This window comes from Pinus tabuliformis, chromosome 9, assembly GCF_031772625.1.
Source record: "Pinus tabuliformis cultivar Carrire ecotype Pingquan chromosome 9, CPIR1, whole genome shotgun sequence".
NCBI classification, from domain to species: Eukaryota; Viridiplantae; Streptophyta; class Pinopsida; order Pinales; family Pinaceae; genus Pinus; species Pinus tabuliformis.
In genome coordinates, this window is record NC_142307.1 from 1,186,086,458 (window position 1) to 1,186,105,396 (window position 18,939).

General features: G+C 37.2%; 1 pseudogene; it reads left to right on the forward strand.

Moving 5' to 3' along the window:
* The first annotated feature begins 16,464 nt into the window (after positions 1 to 16,464).
* Positions 16,465 to 17,411, forward strand: LOC149152796 (small ribosomal subunit protein uS3y pseudogene; annotated as a pseudogene).
* The last annotated feature ends 1,528 nt before the right edge of the window (positions 17,412 to 18,939 follow it).

The following is an 18,939-nucleotide window of genomic DNA, read 5'->3' on the forward strand; positions in this document are numbered from 1 at the left end:
TAAGCACCTGCATAAATTGGTTAAATCCTTAGAAGGATTGACTTTTGATTCTTTCCATACCACATTCATTAGCTCGGCATGAGGAATTGAGAGAGGTCCTTGATCAATTTTCCTCCTTTTCCTTTGTCTTTTGACCACAGCCCTATGCCTTGGACTGTAAAATACATCTAGGGGTGGTATTTCCTCTACCTTCAATACAATTTCTACAATTTCTTCAGAAGGATTTTCTACAATTATTTCAATGTCATGTTGAGTGTTCACTGTGCCGACTTCTCCTTGAATTGTAGTTGTAACAATAGGCTCCTGTGTTGCGGTCGATTCTGGTGTAATGATGTTTTGGGAGTCATTATGGTTCTTGATCATTTAATCGAACTGCTCCCATTCCTTGAGTAGGCTGGAATCAATATTTACATCTGTATCAAGGAGATCACTAGTCTTTTCATTTGTCTGCTCCTTTTCAGGACTTTGCTCCTTTTCAAGACTCTTCTCTTTTTCAGGACTCTTCTCCTTTTCAGGAGTCTTGTCAATAGTTTGTTCTTCACTGTGGGCTTCTTGTTGCACCATAGGGGTAGTGGCCAATAAATCTAAAGGCATTGTTTTTAACCATTGTGCCCTAAACTGCATAAACTTATCTCTTCCCCTGCTCCTAATTTTATCTTTGCTAGATGTTTTACACGTGAGAATACTTCAGCTGAAGTGAACAAGTCATCATATTCATCTGTCTCATGTTCAAATTTGGCAAGCTTCACCTGACTGGTGAAGTTGTAAGCCACTGCTCTTGGATCATACTATCTCTTTGGAATGACTGCTAACTTGAGAATTTTTATCTTCTTTGTTTCTTTCTCTGCATGTTTGAAATCATGTAGTGTGTAGGTACCACAGTGGAGGGGAAATGGAGGCCACATTTGTTTCTTGGACTCTTTGAGGTTCCTTGAAATTCCTGTTTCTGTTATCTGGTAAGCTATTTCTCTAGCCAACAGCTTATCAGGAATGTACAAGGGGAGAACATGTGGATCTATGGTGCTGCCAAAAAGTCTGACATAGGTGAACATTTCTTCACCGAACCAACTACCGATTGATGTTAGGTCAATGCTGGCCTCATCAGATAACCGAGGAGCAGGTTTTTTGAATATGGCCTCATGGACGGGTAAAATAAAGCCATGACAAATTCTATATATATGATATTTATAATGGGCCTTCCACAAATACTTATGATAAATGTGAATTGGAGTTGGGTCTTGAGGAGTCCATTTCCATCCTAGGATGGAGTAGTCATAATTGAAACAGATGGCATCCATGATGTAGGTGCTCATATAGAATGGAGGTATTGTACATGTAGTTACAAACCTATTTCTTCTATAATCAAGGATTTGGTTGGCCATTTTATCCGATAAAATGGTTGCCCAATACATGATATAAGAGTGGATTATTGCTTCCATTAAAGGCACCATTTCTATAGTAAACCTAGCTGAATCAGAGACTCCAAAGGGTCTACATAACATAGCGCCAGCATAGCAATAAGGAGATGCTAAGGAGTCTACGGAGTACATACCAGAAGATTCATGCTTATGCTTATTCGAGAAATTCCTCCATTGCCTGATAAGGTCCAACTCTATATCGTTCTCCTTGGCGAAGGCTTCTAAAAATGCTTTATTGTAATGTTTCTGGGGGTCCGGCAATTGATACATTTTCTTGATATCTTCTACCCTGAATGTCCCGAACATCCTTCCATCGGCTGTATAGAAGGCCCTGTCGATTATGTTGATACGTTCTATAACCCATATCACCATGTCATTATATGGTAACACTTTTTCTCGGGCTGTTATTCTGTGGAGGAAGGAGCTGGCTAAATCGTAAAGAGTATTTTCTGATTTATCAGTTGAACCAGTCGTTGCTCCTTCTTCTTCAACTTCACTTGGATCCTCGACTTCGAGTAAATTATATATACCCTCCCATGAAGTCTTTCTGAGGCCTGCACAGGTAGTATCAGCTATCAGTACCAGCTTTGTTGGTTCATCTTTCGCCACAACGAGGGCCTTTTCTTTCCTATCTCTCTTAGACATTTTTGCTAAACTGATGTTTTCGGATTCGCTCTGCAAAATGAAACGGAAGGACGTAACTGTGGAAAAAACTTGTTCAAAGTTAATATGAAATGCACAGGAATAACAACAATTGAGCACAATAGATGCTACGGTTCTATGATATATTAAGTCACCATGGGTAAAATCCTTGAAATATTCAACCATAACTGCTTCTTAATGGATTCCCTATAACTTCCAACGTGAAACTTTAATGCCATGATGATATGTCACATCGCCAATTTATAATGGTCCTTTTTATAATGGTGTCGTGACTTCCTGATCAGCGATTAGCGATAATCGCATATCGCAGATCGGGTATTACAAGTGTCATGCTTAAACGGTTCCATTGCATGGTTGCGATTGCGATCAGTGGTGAGCTGGCATACGGAGGCGGCATGTTTTAAACTTAATAAATCATTTTAAGTTTTCTTTGTAACTGATTTATAAGTTTAAGTTTCACATGTTCGTGATAGCTCATATTTGCCTTTATCGAAAACGCGCTTCACAATAATGAAATCGCATCGGAAGATTTCAAAGGGGCTTTTGGGATGTGTTTTGTGATTTCAGCAATGCGCGATTGCGATCGGCTTATCGCATCGGAGGATTTATATGAACACTTGGAACGGCTTCTTGATAGGTAGTGATATGTGATTTCTGATAGAGTTATCGCATCAGAGGATCTCAATGGAACACATTAAGTCCATTATTGAAACAAAGGATGTGCGTGATGCGATATTTTCCCTTTATAATTACTTTCGTTTGATAAAGCTTTATGATAAGGTTTTATTGTAATTGAAATTAGATCGAACCTTATCATAAGGACTTTCATGGGTTTGATAGATTGTCAATTGCAATTGCGATTTAACCTATCCTAAGAAGCAAATTTTATATAACCTATTATAAAATTTATTTTCAAACTTTTTATTGTTTATATTTATATTCTAAAGGGTACCCATTTCTTATTAAAGTTTTTTTGAAAAATTTTGAAATGGGGAGGGTTGTTGTATAGCACAACACAACTGTAGATTTGACATGAGTTGAATCTGCTTGAGTAGCTGCAAATGCTATGGCTACATCAATGGGACATAATGGTTGGAATCCCAACCCCACCTAAAGGGGATTGTGGCTAGTTAAGCTATGAAGATCTATGTTGTAGTTATGTTGGACATAGGGGAGGTTTTTCATCCCATGTGCGAGGATGCTTCGAGTTGTACATGCATAGAATGTGCATGGTAATCTTGTTGACAACCTCTGTTTGGCCATCAGTTTGGGGGTGGAAGGTCGTGGACTTAGTGAGCTTGGTATCCAACATTGACCAGAGGCTCAACCAAAATGTACTCATAAAATTTTTGTCACGATTTGAGATAATGGACTTTGGGATCTCAAAGTGTACCCACACTCGTTCAAAGAAGAGCTTAGCAGTGGCTTCTGTGGTGATACTCTTTTTGCAGGCCGCCATAATGGCCATCTTCGAGAATATGTCAATGACCACGAAAACACAGTCGTTTCCATGCTTAGTAGAAGGAAGTTCCGACATGTAATCCATGGATATGGATTCCCAAGGACGACTAGGAGTACGTAGAGGAGCATATAGGAATTTCTTCTTGATCATTGGTTTGGAAATGGCACAAGCAGTGCAGGATCAGATGTACTTCCTGAAATCTTGTCGAAGATTTGACCAATAAAAATACTTATGTAGCACTGGCATTGTTTTCTCGATTCTGAAATGTCCAACGACATGACTATAGTGCACTTCCAAAATCATCTTAGCACACTCACTTGAAGGAACACAGAGGTGTCCCAGGTGGCATAACAGTCGACCATGGAAAATTTTAGGGGCTAATATTCCCAAGTGTGCTAATTTAGGATGATTTTTCCAAAAAACGATTCACCAATTTCCATTTTTTATAAAAATTATTCCCCTAAATTTTAAAATATAAAATTCTTTTACCTTAAAAATCACCAACATTATATAGAGAGTATATATAAAATCATTATAGATTTGAATAATTTTACAAATACATCAATAAACATTTTATAGTTTTCATATTAGGTACTAGTGATATTCGCCAATGTTTTTAAACTTCAAGATAATTTTCCATCCTTGAAATTTTCCTTGTAGTCCACCCTGGAGGTGAAAATATGGAATTTTCTTGCCTTCCAGGAGCATCTAGTATGTGTTGTCGAATTTTGGATCGCTCTTGTAAATATGTGGCCATCCTAAAGTCTCATGCCCACAAGAGTCGAGCACAATGGTAAATGCCATAACTGGTGGTCGGTTGAGACAGTCTGCAACATTATTGGTGCTTCCCTTCTTGTACTTGATGTTCAAATGGAATTGTTGCAGATATGTGGACAATTTCTGATGGAAATCGTTCTGCAACTTTCCTTGTGTCTATATGAACTGTAGGGGTCAATGGTCTGTGTGGATGACCGCTTCCTTCCCTAAAATGTAATTCCATTGTCGACGGGCCTGCACAATGGAATACATCTCTTTGTCATAAGTGGAATACGATCCAACTATATCTAAAAGTGTCTCACATTGATACGCCATCGGATGCCCATATTGCGTAAGAACTGCACCAATATCATAGTCAGAGGCATCTGTCTCAATTTCAAATGGTTGTTATAGGTTTGGTAATGTGAGCACTAGTGCAGAGTAGAGGTGATGCTTCAATTTGACAAATGCCTTTTGTTAGGATTCAAACCAGAAGAAATTTTCTTTCACTCCGCCCTTGGTGACTTGACTCGAAGGCTAAGTGATGTGAGAGAATCCCAACACGAACCTGTGATAGAAGTTGATAAGAGACAGGAAGTTGTGGAGCTCTGTTAGGGTGGTTGGGGGTGGCCAATCCCAAATAACTTGTATCTTGGTTGGGTCCACATGCACACCTCACTCATCATTTATGTACCCTAGATATTGAACCTAGGTCATACCAATAGTGCATTTCTCCAAATTGGCACACAATTTGTGTTGTTGAAAGGTTTGGAGGACCTATCAGATATGATGTATGTGCTCTTCCCAACTCTCGTTGAAGATCAGGATGTCGTCCAAATACACTACTACGAACAAGTTAGTGAAGGGCTGCAAGATGTCGTCCATCATTTGCATGAAGGTTGTGGGGGCATGCATCAACTCGAAAGGCATGACCAACCATTCAAAAAGGCCCTCCTTGGATTTGAAGGAGGTCTTCAATACATCAAAGGGTTCAATAGGTGCCTAGTGATAACCAGACTTCAAGTCAATCTTGCTGAATTATTTGGCACCCTTAAATTGGTCCATAAGGTCATCAATCCATGGGATTGGATACCTATTATGGATAGTGATCTTATTCAATGCCCAATAGTTAATACATAGCCTCTAGGTTCCATCCTTCTTTTGTACTAACACAATCGGGCTCCCACAGGGTGATGAACTTGGTCTGATGTGCCCTTTCTGAAACAACTCCTTAATCTGCCTTTCAATCTCTTCGTTCTCCATAAAAAATCATTGGTAGATTGGTCCATTAGGTAGTGGCACACCTGAGGTCAAGTCGATGGAGTGCTTGACTTGAATTGTAGGGGTACCCCTGTGGGTGAGGTTAGGATGTCCCTGTATTCCTCCACGATATTATCCATCTGTTGTTGTTGTGTGGTGAAGCCCTATCTGGAGGTCGTGGAGGTGGCCACAATCTTCTTCTTTCCCTGAGGGTGAATCATGAGGAAGACAAATTTCCTCGTCCAGGAAATGATTTTACTGCATTGCTTTGTAGAGATCAAAGAGACGATAGTAGGTGATGCTACTCCTGGTATCCTATACAATTTATTGCCCAAAGTAATAATAATAGTATGAGGCCTAGACTCATACACAACATGACACTTCCACAAGTATGGTTGGCCTAATAATATATCAAAAATTTCAAGAGGAGAAACATCACACAGTACCTCATGTGTGACGGGCTTGATGTTGTAAGGGAGGCGACACTATTGGATAACGAGGAGATCTTGCCCTTGGTGAAGCCACCTAATGGTGTATGATTGTGGGTGTGGTGTAGTCGGTAGGCCCAGACGCTTCATGACCTATGTTGAAATTAGGTTCTTTTCGCTCTCGATGTCGACAATGAACTGCAATGGATAACCTTTCACCCACATCTGTGAGTGGAAGAGGTGATCCCGCTCCTCTAGATCTTCGTGGTGACAATGGTGGCAGTGGGCTCTACATCAATAATCTGCTTCACTTTGTCATTCTCCTTGTCGGGTTATGACTCAAAATCAGAACATGCATCTGATTTGGAAGCCTTCAACTCGACCACCAATGATTTCTTGGCTCAACACTCACTCGTGTTGTGAGTGGGGCTCTTATGGAACTCACACCACTTTCCTGTGTCCTTCTTTGTCTTCATGGTTTTTTCTTTGCTTACGGCTTCGACAGGTTGTCCTGGGTCACCCCGCCTTGGCTCTGTCCTTTGTTCTGTGATTTAGGGGTTCCCTTCCCTTACTTCAGATTCACATATCCAAAGTCTCGCTTCTTCTGTTTAAACTTCTGCTCGATCTTGACAGCACCGAGTGTGGATATGTCCAGGAACTCCATTTCGTCCTGGATGTGCTTATGTAGACAGTCACGGTACTTGAGTACCAAATGTCACTCAAAATCCTTGATACCCAGCTTCATGCGAAGGGCATGAAAAACATTTGTGAACTTTGACACATCTTGGCCCCTTCCCTGTCACAACATGGTCCACTTTATGTATTTATCTTCATAGCTCCTGACAGGGTAATATTGTTCCTTGATGGCGTCTTGGAAAGAATTCCAAGTGGGTGTGGCTGAGAACAGTGAGTATTTCCTCTCGTCCTTTTGCTCACAGTAGGTTTCCCACCAGTCCTTGACATGGGGGGTGGATTTGAGGAGTGAAAAAGTAATATTTTCCTAATTGGAAAAGTCATGAACCGAAAAATATCCTTCTAACAAATTTAACCATCTATCTATGACATCTAGATCTATCTACCCTTCAAATATGGGAATGTTAAAATTAACTTGTATCTTAAAAGGAGCGGCGCCTTCAGAGTGGCTACTAGATGAAGATGCGTCACCTCTGGGTAGCCGCCGAAGGATCTGGGAAAATTTATCCATCATCACATTCCTCTATCACTTGAGGGCCTCCTCGAGCAATATTTGAAAGGATCTCCTGCCCCCTCATCTTTCTTTTCTTTCGTCATCGGAGACCGTCGGGGTTTGTGAAGCTAGTCTTGCAAAGGTTCAACTAGTTCGAGCCCTAACTCTTTATATCTTGACCCCATTGGGGACATGCAAAGAAAAACAGAGAAAGAGCAGACCACTCTGAAACCACTGATCTGGACTTATGCAAGAATGCAACAACATAAACACAAATACGTAGTAGAAATAAAATAAAATTTCATTAATATCAAAGAATTGAAATATGCTTACATTTAGAATGGAAAAAATCTAGCTCGACGATGGTAGCTTATCTATGATAAGATATGTGTCGGCTACATGCCTCTGAACTATGTTACAATGAGGCTCTAAGGCCTATTTATTATCGAGAAAAAATGGAAAACCCTAAACATCCAAAAACCTAATCCTAGGAGATGAAGCACCAAAACTATGGGCCCCATTGGGGTAAATTGGTACATCAATTTCCTAGGGTCGTAACTTTGGCATACGATCTTCATTTGATGCGCATGATACCTCATTAGAAATATCTACCCGAGGGCTATAACTTTCAACTACAAATGTGAGTCACCAACTCATGTTTGCATGATTTCCAAAAAAAAAAAAATTAGGGCCTCAAAATGGCTCTAGAAGTTTAGGACCTAAAAAACTGCCAAAAATAGTAAATTGTGCTACAATTAAGGAAACTAAAATTGTGCTATAATTAACGAAACTGAAAGAAACAATGGTTGTGTTCTAAGTGGAATAGGTGAGTGGCCACCAATATCCACCTAGATCACATGGTGAACATGCAACCTACAGGTCATGAATGCATATCTAAAAATAAGGATCTGAAAACTTATTTGAGGTTTAGAAAGAAGGATTTATTCCTTCTCACAATAGCTGTCATAATACCAATTAGGTCATGCATTCATTAACCATACATTCATTGAATGAAATATTCTAAGAGCCATACTTAGATCTGTCATATAACCATGATTATAACTAGCATATAACTAGATAGATAACAATGATAAAACATCCATTAAAGCCACAAAATAACATGTACATTTACTTATCGAATACAAGAGAAACTTAACTCTTATTAACCATATGCAAAATTCAACCAAGTCATGGACTTCCACGTACCCCCGACCATAGATTGGCTAAACCAAATCTTTCTTTCAACCAACACTCGTGTGCCATATTCCAAGCATGAATGTGGGATCTCATGGGTTATACCAATCCATAAACAACCAAGGGAATCTATAGGTTAAACCACCTCCACCCTCACCATACCACGCTCTCACCCAAACCATTCCCAAGATCACAAAACCAAACCAAGCTTGGATGCCCCGGAATTCCTTCATTATCCCTTAAGGAATTTTCCTGTCTCCACCCACCTATTGAGAGCTTCCCGGAGAAAAAATTCTCCAACCCCAACCCTTGGGATTTTCCTGAGACCAAATCACCCAAATCCAAAACCTTTTGAAAATCCAAAGCTCAACCAAGAAGACTCCCATCACACCATGGCTATGCAAAAATGGCAAGACAAGGCTAAAAACCATTGTCAAAACCTAGCAAAATCCATGCCACCGACAACAGTCAAACCAAATACACACATGCACATACCATGTATGCCAAAACTAGCCAGGAAATCATACATGCAACATGTTACATGCAAGTATACCTGTTGAAGCTACTTGATCCAACCTTTCCTTTCTTGATCCTTGCCTTCCTTTTATTTCCTTGTCCTTCCTTTGCTTGCTTGCTTTCCTTCTCCTCTTGGTGCTCTTCTCCTTTCTTAAACCAATTCTGAAAATGAACTAACCAAAGGCTACAAGTTGATGCTCTAGTGTATTTTTATATTGATGCCTATAATTTCTTCATTTTTCCTTAATTTTCCTTCAATTTCCTCCTCACATTCAACCTGTGACCTTTCACCTCCTTTTTCTCCTATTTTCCTTTATTTTTATAAATAAAATGCCAATAATACCTTTTTGTATTTCCATTTCCTATGCCAATTTCTCCTTAGCCATAATACACAACAAGTGATGCCCACTAGGATATTTTTCCCAACGTTCAGCTTGGAATAAGTGTCCCTTGACCTTGGGCTTATTTTTCCTTTATTAAATTTATTACATGAGCTTTTAACACAAGGTTGTTACAAATAGGCAGTTGACAAAAGAACTTGCTTGGAAACACTTTTCTAGGTCTTTCCTGATTACAATCATTGACCCCTGCCCCCACCCCCCCCCCCAAAGTAGGTGGGAATGGAAAAGGATAGTGTGACTATCGAAAGCACTTCATCGAACCAACTTTTTTAACTTAAAAACCAAAGCCTTGGGCCTAAACAGACAGAGACCTAGAATAGAAATTCCTCTTCCAACATCTTAGTAGTTGAGCAATGTTGAAAGAGATAGATATAGGTTTTTTGCAACAACCAGAGTGCCAAAGATATTTCCCCATTCCCCGGGTCTGTAAAACAACCATAGACTTAACATCGTTGAATAAGAGATAATCAATTAAGCAACATGCAAAGGATTAAGCAACGATTTTATGTGAGCGACCTCCATTGAACTCTCAATTAAAACCTCCATAATCAATTGCCTCAATCCACTAGTCATGAAGGGAGGCCAAGACTACATCAAGGTTGCAAGGATCCATTGGCATGAGTTGGAAACATCGATAAAGAACTAACAAAAGTGAATTACAACATGTACTAGGAATTGAATGGTGGGGTGGGGATTTCCCTCATGTCAGTTGCTAAAGACATACATCGAGCCATTATGGGTTGTGCGTCCATGTCCCCTATGACTTGATGGGATAGTGAAAACCCGTCCCCCCACCATTTCTCGTCGCTAACACCCCATACGAGGATTTGTAATTTTTGATAATAACTTAAATAATATTTTTTAGTGATTTTTTAATTAATTTTATGTTTTTTTTCTAAACTTTTTGTATTCAATAACAATAACAATAGTTGAAACTACTCATACATTATAATTTATGTCATTTAAAATTTTTCTTTTATAAAATATTCATCCATGATTTTAATATTCAAATATTGCCCTTTACATCTATTTCCATCTATAGATGTGCAATTTTGAAGGACCCCCCAATTATTCCTCCCAATCACCTGAGATAAACCCAATTTACATATATATAATTGAAATTCATTTTAAGGTGGTGTATAGGGTCATAAACCTTCTATATCCTACCCTAGATACATTATTATTTCAATGCATTTTCACACACCACACACACAAAATATAGTTTTAACAAATGTTAACATCTTAGTAAATATATGTTATTGTTATTAATTTAAATTTAAGTTCATGAGGAAGTGGGACATCAAATAGATGTATGGGACTTCTTGTTTGTGGTATATTCACAACCTTGTTTTACCAAATGTTAACATCTTAATAAATAATAATAATAATTTAATTTTAAGGTCATGACAAAGTCAAATATCAAATTGATGTATGAGACTTTTTGTTTGTGGGATAAGAGATATGCTTCCTTATAGCAATTTGAAATTTCTTTTTTCGATGATTAGTGGAATTTACAATTGAGGTTGTCTCATATGTGTCTCATACTTGTGTGAATCAGAGTTAATTCTGTCCATTACCACTATAATCACAAGACACACCATATTGTCAATAATGTAAACATGAGTTCATGTAGGGATCAAACCAAAGACGTCATAATATTTTACATAGTACATTAACATGCTTTTTCAAGTAAGCTACCTAGAGTTCTTGAAATTGTTATTATCATTAATTATGACCTTTATATAACATTTTCTTTATATTTTAATTATTTTTTTATATTTTATTTAAAATTTTAAATGCTTTATTTTTAATGTATATTTGAAATACTTATATAGAAACTTAATTAGTAATAATTCATTTTCAAGATATTAACATTTTCTTTATATTTTAATTATTATTTTTATATTTTATTGAAATTTTTAAATGTTTTGTTTATAATATATATTACTTATATAAAAAGTTAATGAGTAGCAATGCATTGTCAAGATATTGCCGATGATGTGAGATGTTTTAAAGAATAGAAGGTTCTATTTGATATAGATATATTTTTTAAAATTTATTTTCGTAAACATATTAATTTACTTAAATTTTTAAACGCTCTAGATGGAATGGTTTTTTTGGGACATTTTTTAGTCAATTTTTTCCAAATTTTGGTAAATATTTTTAAGAATCGTAAGTTTAATTTGTTTAATCTGCAAATTTCAAGTACTTTAGAGGTTTTTTTAGGTTGTTGAACCCATTTATGCATTCAAAAGTGCATTTTAAACAACAAGAAATCAAAATCTTGCTTGAAATTGTATTGCCAAATTGTGGCCAAGAAATTCATTTCATATATTAGTTAGACTACACCCTGTCTAAATGTGGTTGAAGAAAAAATATCTAATTTATATTATTTAGATTATATATTTGAAAAAATATTTATATTAAATAGAATATACTTAATATTTTTCTTTTTTCGATCAAACCACTTCTATTAATTCTTCAAAAAAATATAAAATGTTTGCAATAGATTTGCTTCTCTTAGCCTTACTCCAACCAGATTTGTTGGCTAGGAGAGATATACAAAAGTTAATAGCAAAGTGTCAGGAACTATATCGTGTCCATAAACAAAATGCACAAAGGCTACAAAATACAAAGAGAATACATATGTAGTTAACTGCAATCAAAGATTATGAGAGGGAGTCGGAGCATGTCCAACATTAAAAGGGTTTGGGGGTCTAAGGCCCCCGTGAACATAGAACTCTAGGTGGTCAATCCTGCCCTCAATTCGATCTAACCTCTTGTGAGTGTGTCTTTGACTCTATCTAAGTGAAGCCATCCTATCCAACATTTCTCATTGATTCTATTGTAGGTCATTCATGAAAGTTATCACCTCATTCTAATCATCGTGCTTCTACTACCCCAACTCCACCAAGAGTCCAATGAAACTTTGTAATTTCCTGTTAATGGACTCCAAAGATGGTGGCTCGTCTACAAGACCAGGCACTGACACATTTTCATGTGCCAATTTTCCCTCAGAGACTGCTTCGAAACCCCCATCACCTTCTATTGTCCACACCCAGTCGCCACAGCCTACCAGGTCTCCACAAGGAACCCCACCACGTCGGGCACGCCCCCTTTTTCTGAGCATCCCTCCAAAGGATCCTAATCGCTAAGACCAATTCAATTTGACCACCCAGGTGCCTTGGCTTACCAAGGATTTCTCTCTACAAAACTTGGAGAAATGATATTTATCATACCTAACAAGACCATACCCCAATGTCTCTAGACATGCACCCCCAAGAAACCAAAGACACCACTTGATCATAGTCCCCCACGCAACCAAATAATTAGTTGTTCTGGGACAAATTCAAATTTCCCAAGACCTCAAGAAACCACATTTAACTTCAATACAAACAAACTACAAAGTTTTGCAGCATAGACCATAAGAGACTACAAAGACCCCGGTAAATTCCACAAAGCACATATATGAAAAAACCAGAGAAAACCTAACTTCCACCACACCAGGATTTCCAATTACAGTGAAATTCCTGGGACATGGATGAAGAGTTGTTTAACTTACCAAGTGGACAGAGGAAAAACAACACACTCTTTGGGCGTTCACAGTGAGATGGTGCAATGGAGTCCTGTTATGCACCACGTCCAACTAGCCACCAGGGGACTCATGACTCAGCCACTCTTCAGGGTCCCCGACCATACAACTTAGCACACCGAGACAACCAAAGCACCCATCCCTCCACCCTACATGAACTTTCTTCTCTATAAAAATAAAACTAGCGAACATGCATAGGTTGATGGCCTATGCATCCTCAATGTTCGCTTTGTCACCTTCCAAATCTCCCATAACCAGAAAAACTATCTACCGAAGACTAGCCACCGTCTAGCATATAATCACCTCAACTTGTATCTCGAAGGTTCTAGGCATCCTTCTCTACTTGTGCCACTTGTCTTTATCTCTCATCATGCGTTGCCAGTGTAGCTTGTGGGAGGATCAACTCCCCGCCCCCCTCATTTATTCCACCCCGCTCATTCACCTTGTCTAGTAGAATATACTTAATTTTAAGTATATGTCTAATATTTATAATTTTGAAATTAATTTTTTTTTGTAAGCTTGGCAGGACTACATTTTCATCATGTCCAATATTTCACATTGATCGGGGTGGGGAATTGAACCAGTGACTTCACATCAAGGAGTGCCTTAACCCAAAACTCGATCATTGTCCATCCAAGACCCCATGGACATTTTGAAATCATTTTTAATAACTATCCTAGATCCATTTTAACACTGGATCTGCCAAGTGCCAAAAGGGATCAAATCTCTCTCTCTCTCTCTCTTGAGGTGCAAACCCTTTTTCAAACCAAAAAGAGATTTGGTCTCTGTCGATGTTTGGTAGATCCAGAGTTAAGATGAATCAAGCTAATAGGCCACATTAGGAAAAAATACCATGGGAAAAAAATCATGGGTTAAGAATACCATGGGAAAAAACAATGGTCTAGAGAATTTTATGTTTTTTTATTTCATTTTATTTTGTTTTGTTTTGTTTGACTGAGTCAAAATATTAAACATTACAACATCTCTACCACAATAGGCTGAAGAGTTCCTCCTGGCGCAATAATGTATACATTTTTCAACTTGGACATTAATAAAAATTAATTTAATAATCCTTCTAATTTTTGTTTTTAATATATATAGATTTTTTTTTCACAATAAAATATATGCTCCTTGTTATTCTTAAATAAAATCAATGAAAACCATACATCATACAAAATATTGTATTGAAGTCATTGCTTCTCAATACTACTATACATGATGTAACAACCTATATCATTAAAGTGTTTCCTAAAAACATGCATCACCTCTAAATATCTTCATAATGTCATACTATCCCTAGACTTCATCTTCACAAAATCAAAAGTGTAGTTTAAAAAAGCTATATACAAGACTTTCAAAAGTGACATTAAAAGACTATTGACCATGTACACTACATACAAATCTTTAATCCTTACAAAACTTATAATTTAAAACATACTTAATAAAGGTTTTCTACTATTACATTCTAGAACATTACTATGATATTCTTCATAAAATATGTAACATGTTCACAAAGATAGAACTCTTTTAGAAAGACCATTTGTGTATATGTTTAATTGCTTATTCATGAGTTGGAAAAAAAGATACTGGAACTTGTCCCTTAAATTTAAAATCATATCCTTCCAATACTCCAAATTCAATACCTATAAAGTAGAAATTTCTATCAACCAATCTATTACACCTTTAAATTCTCCACAACTTGCAAGTAATACATCTTTTATAAGAAGTAAAAAAAATGTAAAGCCCAACTCTTGTTTTTATACCATATCCAATACCCAACCAAACCTAATATATAGATTTAAATAGATGAGAAAAGTAATATTACACCTTTAAATTCTCCACAACTTGCAAGTGATACATCTTTTATAAGAAGTAAAAAAAAATGTAAAACCCAATTCTTGTTTTTATACCATATCCAATACCCAACCAAACCTAATATATAGATTTAAATAGATGAGAAAAGTAATATTACACCTTTAAATTCTCCACAACTTGCAAGTGATACATCTTTTATAAGAAGTAAAAAAAAATGTAAAGCCCAACTCTTGTTTTTATACCATATCCAATACCCAACCAAACCTTTTATATATATATATATATATATAAATAAATAGATGAGAAAAGTAAAGGGAGTTATTTGAAAAAGAAGTAATTTATAGATTTAAGTAGATGAGAAAAGTAAAGGAAATTATTTGAAAAAATTAAATTAAATTGGATTTTACCGTGTACATTTTTATTTGGTCCATTTTTATTTGGTCCATTGCTATAATTCACTTCAATATATATTTTCGTGAAATAACATACATATACATATATACACACATGAGCTTTGATTGTTCTATTAATACTAAAAGGATCTTGATATGAAATTGTGCTTCGCCCTCTAAAACCAATGTCTAAATGCACGAGGACGCAATGTCCTCATATATGCATTCTCCGTATGTCTAAATGCAACCTGTTTTAAGGATACAGCATATCACTTTTTATTAATTTCTCCTTTTTAACATTTTTTAAAGCAATTTTCTTTTAATTTATTAATTCAATATATACATATTTTGTTTGATTGTATGTTATATAAAATTTAAATTTAAATATTATTTATATTATATAATATTTCAAATGGCATAGTTTTTATTTTTATTTATTTTTATTATAGTGAATTGGTATGGTTTTTGTTACGTCGATAGGCGTTTTTTTTAGCTTTGGGTGGGCAAACATCTTCACCCAGTCAATAGGAGATCTTGAATTTCGCCCTTCCAACCAGTGAAATTTTGTTATGTGTTCAATGTCTCCATCTAATAAAAAATTGCCATGTGGCCTTCCGCCCACGTTCTCCCCATACTGCCTCTGACGGTTTTGTAATCATGCCATCCTCCACCATATTCTCGCCATACTGCCTCTGATGGTTATGTAATCACGTCATTCTCCGCCATACCTATTTCTGCAGCATTGCGTATGGCACAAACTTGGTCACAAATAGGGTATGCTATATGTTATGTATGGCTTGTGGGGGTGGCTCGGGCAGATGAATGGTTCTCCTTCCTTCCTGGAATGACTGTATTTCATACCTTTCTCTTTAAGGAACTTGTAGTGTTCACAACATCCTCAATAGGTCGGTTCCATTACCTTAACTTTAAGAGTGAACGAACGAAATGCCGCAAGGGAGGAGGGAGTTCAAGAGAAGTTGGTTGGTACCTCTTACAAGCAGCAATGACGAAATAGATGAGCAAGAAGTGAAATTTTGGCGCAGATGGTGTGTATTTTGCTAAGTTGAACGAAGTCCTTATTCGCGAGCTTGTGGAGGATGGATACTCTAGCGTGGAGGTCCGCGTGACTCCTATGTAGACCGAGATTATCATTCGGGCGACTCGTACCTAGAACGTTCTTAGCAAGAAAGGGAGGAGAATCAGGGAGTTGACATCTGTTGTTCAGAAAAGATTCAATTTTCTTGGGGGCACTGTCGAGGTTTATGTCAAGAAGGTGAACAATAGAGGGCTTTGTGCAATTGCTCAAGCTGAATCTTTGCACTACAAGCTGCTCGGAGGTATTGCAGTTCAAAGAGCTTGCTATGGAGTGTTGCAGTTTATCATGGAAAGTGGTGCTAAGGGTTGTGAATTTATTGTTAGTGGAAAACTTAGGGCACAACGTGCTAAGTTAATAATTGTGGGGGTCGTTGGGGCAGGTGAATGGTTCTCTTTCCTTCTTGGAATGATTGTATTTCCTGCCTTTCTCTTTCGAGAACTTGTAATGTTCACACCATCCTCGATAGGTCGATTCCATTACCTTAACTTTAAGATTGAATGAATGGAAGGCCGTAAGGGAGGAGGGAGTTCAAGAGAAGTTGGTCGACACCTCTTACAAGCAACAAAAATAGTGAAATAGATCAACAAGAAGTGAACGAAATCCTTATTCGCGAGCTTGTGGAGGATGGATACTCTAGCGTGGAGGTCTACGTGACTCCTATGCAGATGGAGATCAGCATTCGAGCGACTCATACCCAGAACATTCTTGGCGAGAAAGGGAGGAGAATCAGGGAGTTGACATTCGTTGTTCAGAAAAGATTCAATTTTCCCATGGGCACTGTCGAGGTTTACGCCAAGAAGGTGAACAACAAAGGGCTTTATGCAATTGCTCAAGCTGAATCTTTGCACTACAAGCTACTCGGAGGTCTTGCAGTTCGAAGAGCTTGATATGGAGTGCTGCAGTTTATCATGGAAAGTGGTGTTAAGGGTTGTGAAGTTATTGTTAGTGGAAAACTTAGGGAACGATGTGCTAAGTCAATGAAATTCAAGGATGGCTACATGATTTCTACTGGTCAACCCGTTAATGAATACATTGATTGGGCAGTTAGGCATGTTTTGTTGAGACAAGGTGTTCTTGGAATTAAAGTGAAGATCATGTTAGATTGGGATCCTAAGGGTAAGAAAGGGCCAACAAAACCATTGCCTGACTTGGTTACCATCCACACTCCCAAGGATGAGGAATATTTCTCTACCGAGCCAATCATTGGGAATGAAGTTAAAGTATTTTCTTAGGCTTTGCCCCTATTAATTTGCAGCGGTCCTCAGTCAATTATGCAGAGGAAATTGCCCCAATTGATTATGCAGAATCCTTGAGCTTTTTGTATTAAAAAAAATACAGGTTGAGATAGAGATCCTGGTATCCAAGGGAACATCTATGGAGACTTATGGATGAAGACACCCAGTCCAAAGGCAATGGGAACATTACAATTGATATAAGGAGTTGGAACAATTGAGTATACCAATTTACTAAAAAAAAAGGGACCAAGAAGACCCTATGAATGAGGATGGGAATGTGAGTTAAAATAAGCGTCAAGATCTACCCTAAACCTCACCCTAGGAACATCATCTACATATTCAGATTAAAAATCCTAATACTAGAAAGAAAAGATTGATTTTACTTCTATGACTCAAGCCCTCACTCTTTGTTTGAGGTACCATAACTTGCAGTCTTCCGCAGCAAGGTTCTTGATGGTGATTTAGAAGCATGGTTATTTTTTCCAGGTTAGATCCTCATGTTTTATTTTATTTTATTTAGGAAGGAACCAAAGGGTATTCCCATAACATTGCAACTCCTAGATCCATTAAATATCAACATAAACGAGAAATGCCCAATTTCCATTATGCTCAGCCTTTCCAACAATTCTAAGTGTAAAATGCAGATGATATTAGCTAGAGTCTACATTCACTTGGAAAGACTTGTAGAATTGAATTGTGCTGCCAAGAAACTTCTTGATTGTTTGCAAAGAATCCACCTTTGGAATATATTTGGTAGAATATAGAAGTACATAGTTTTCTACTATATTTATTATATTTTATCTTGTCTATTGGCTATGCTAGACCTAGTGGTGGTTTTTACTAATACTTGGTTTGTTACAGATCCTGAAGAGTTTCAGAAATGCTGCAAGACGAGAATTCATCCTCTTAAACTGGTGATCTCTTTGTCTAAAAATGTCAGCCAAAACAATGCCAGTGACTTGCAGTTCACGGATTCAAAATCTTCACATGGAATGTCAGTAAGCAAATTTCGATTACCGTAATATCATTCTTTTAGTTCTGGGTATCTGTAAAGATTTTAAATTTGTAGGACTATTCACATTTACAATAACGGTTTTTATGCTTGGGTCTATTCATATATGTGGGAGAAGAAAACTTATATTTGAAAGGATTCTAACTATACCATTGAATGACACGTGATTTTCTTTGCCAATGGTACAGAGAGTTAACCTCAGCAAATTGGAAACAACAACCCTATGGAGATATTGGGAGAACTTTAATCTTGTGAGTTGAATTTTCTCACTGAGAAATGGTTTCAACTTTAAAGTGAATTCTCAGTTTTGTCTGTCATTGTGAAGTTTCCATCATGATTATTCTCTATCATTGTTGAATAGGTTGAAGTAAGTCTTAACCCTTCAAAGGAGCAGTTAGTTCATGCAGTGGAAGTACATTTCATATCACAGGTATCAAACCTTTATCTATGGCTCTACAACGAAGAATGGGATTGTTTATTCCAGCTATATGCTTGTGGTTTTCCTCCAAAAAA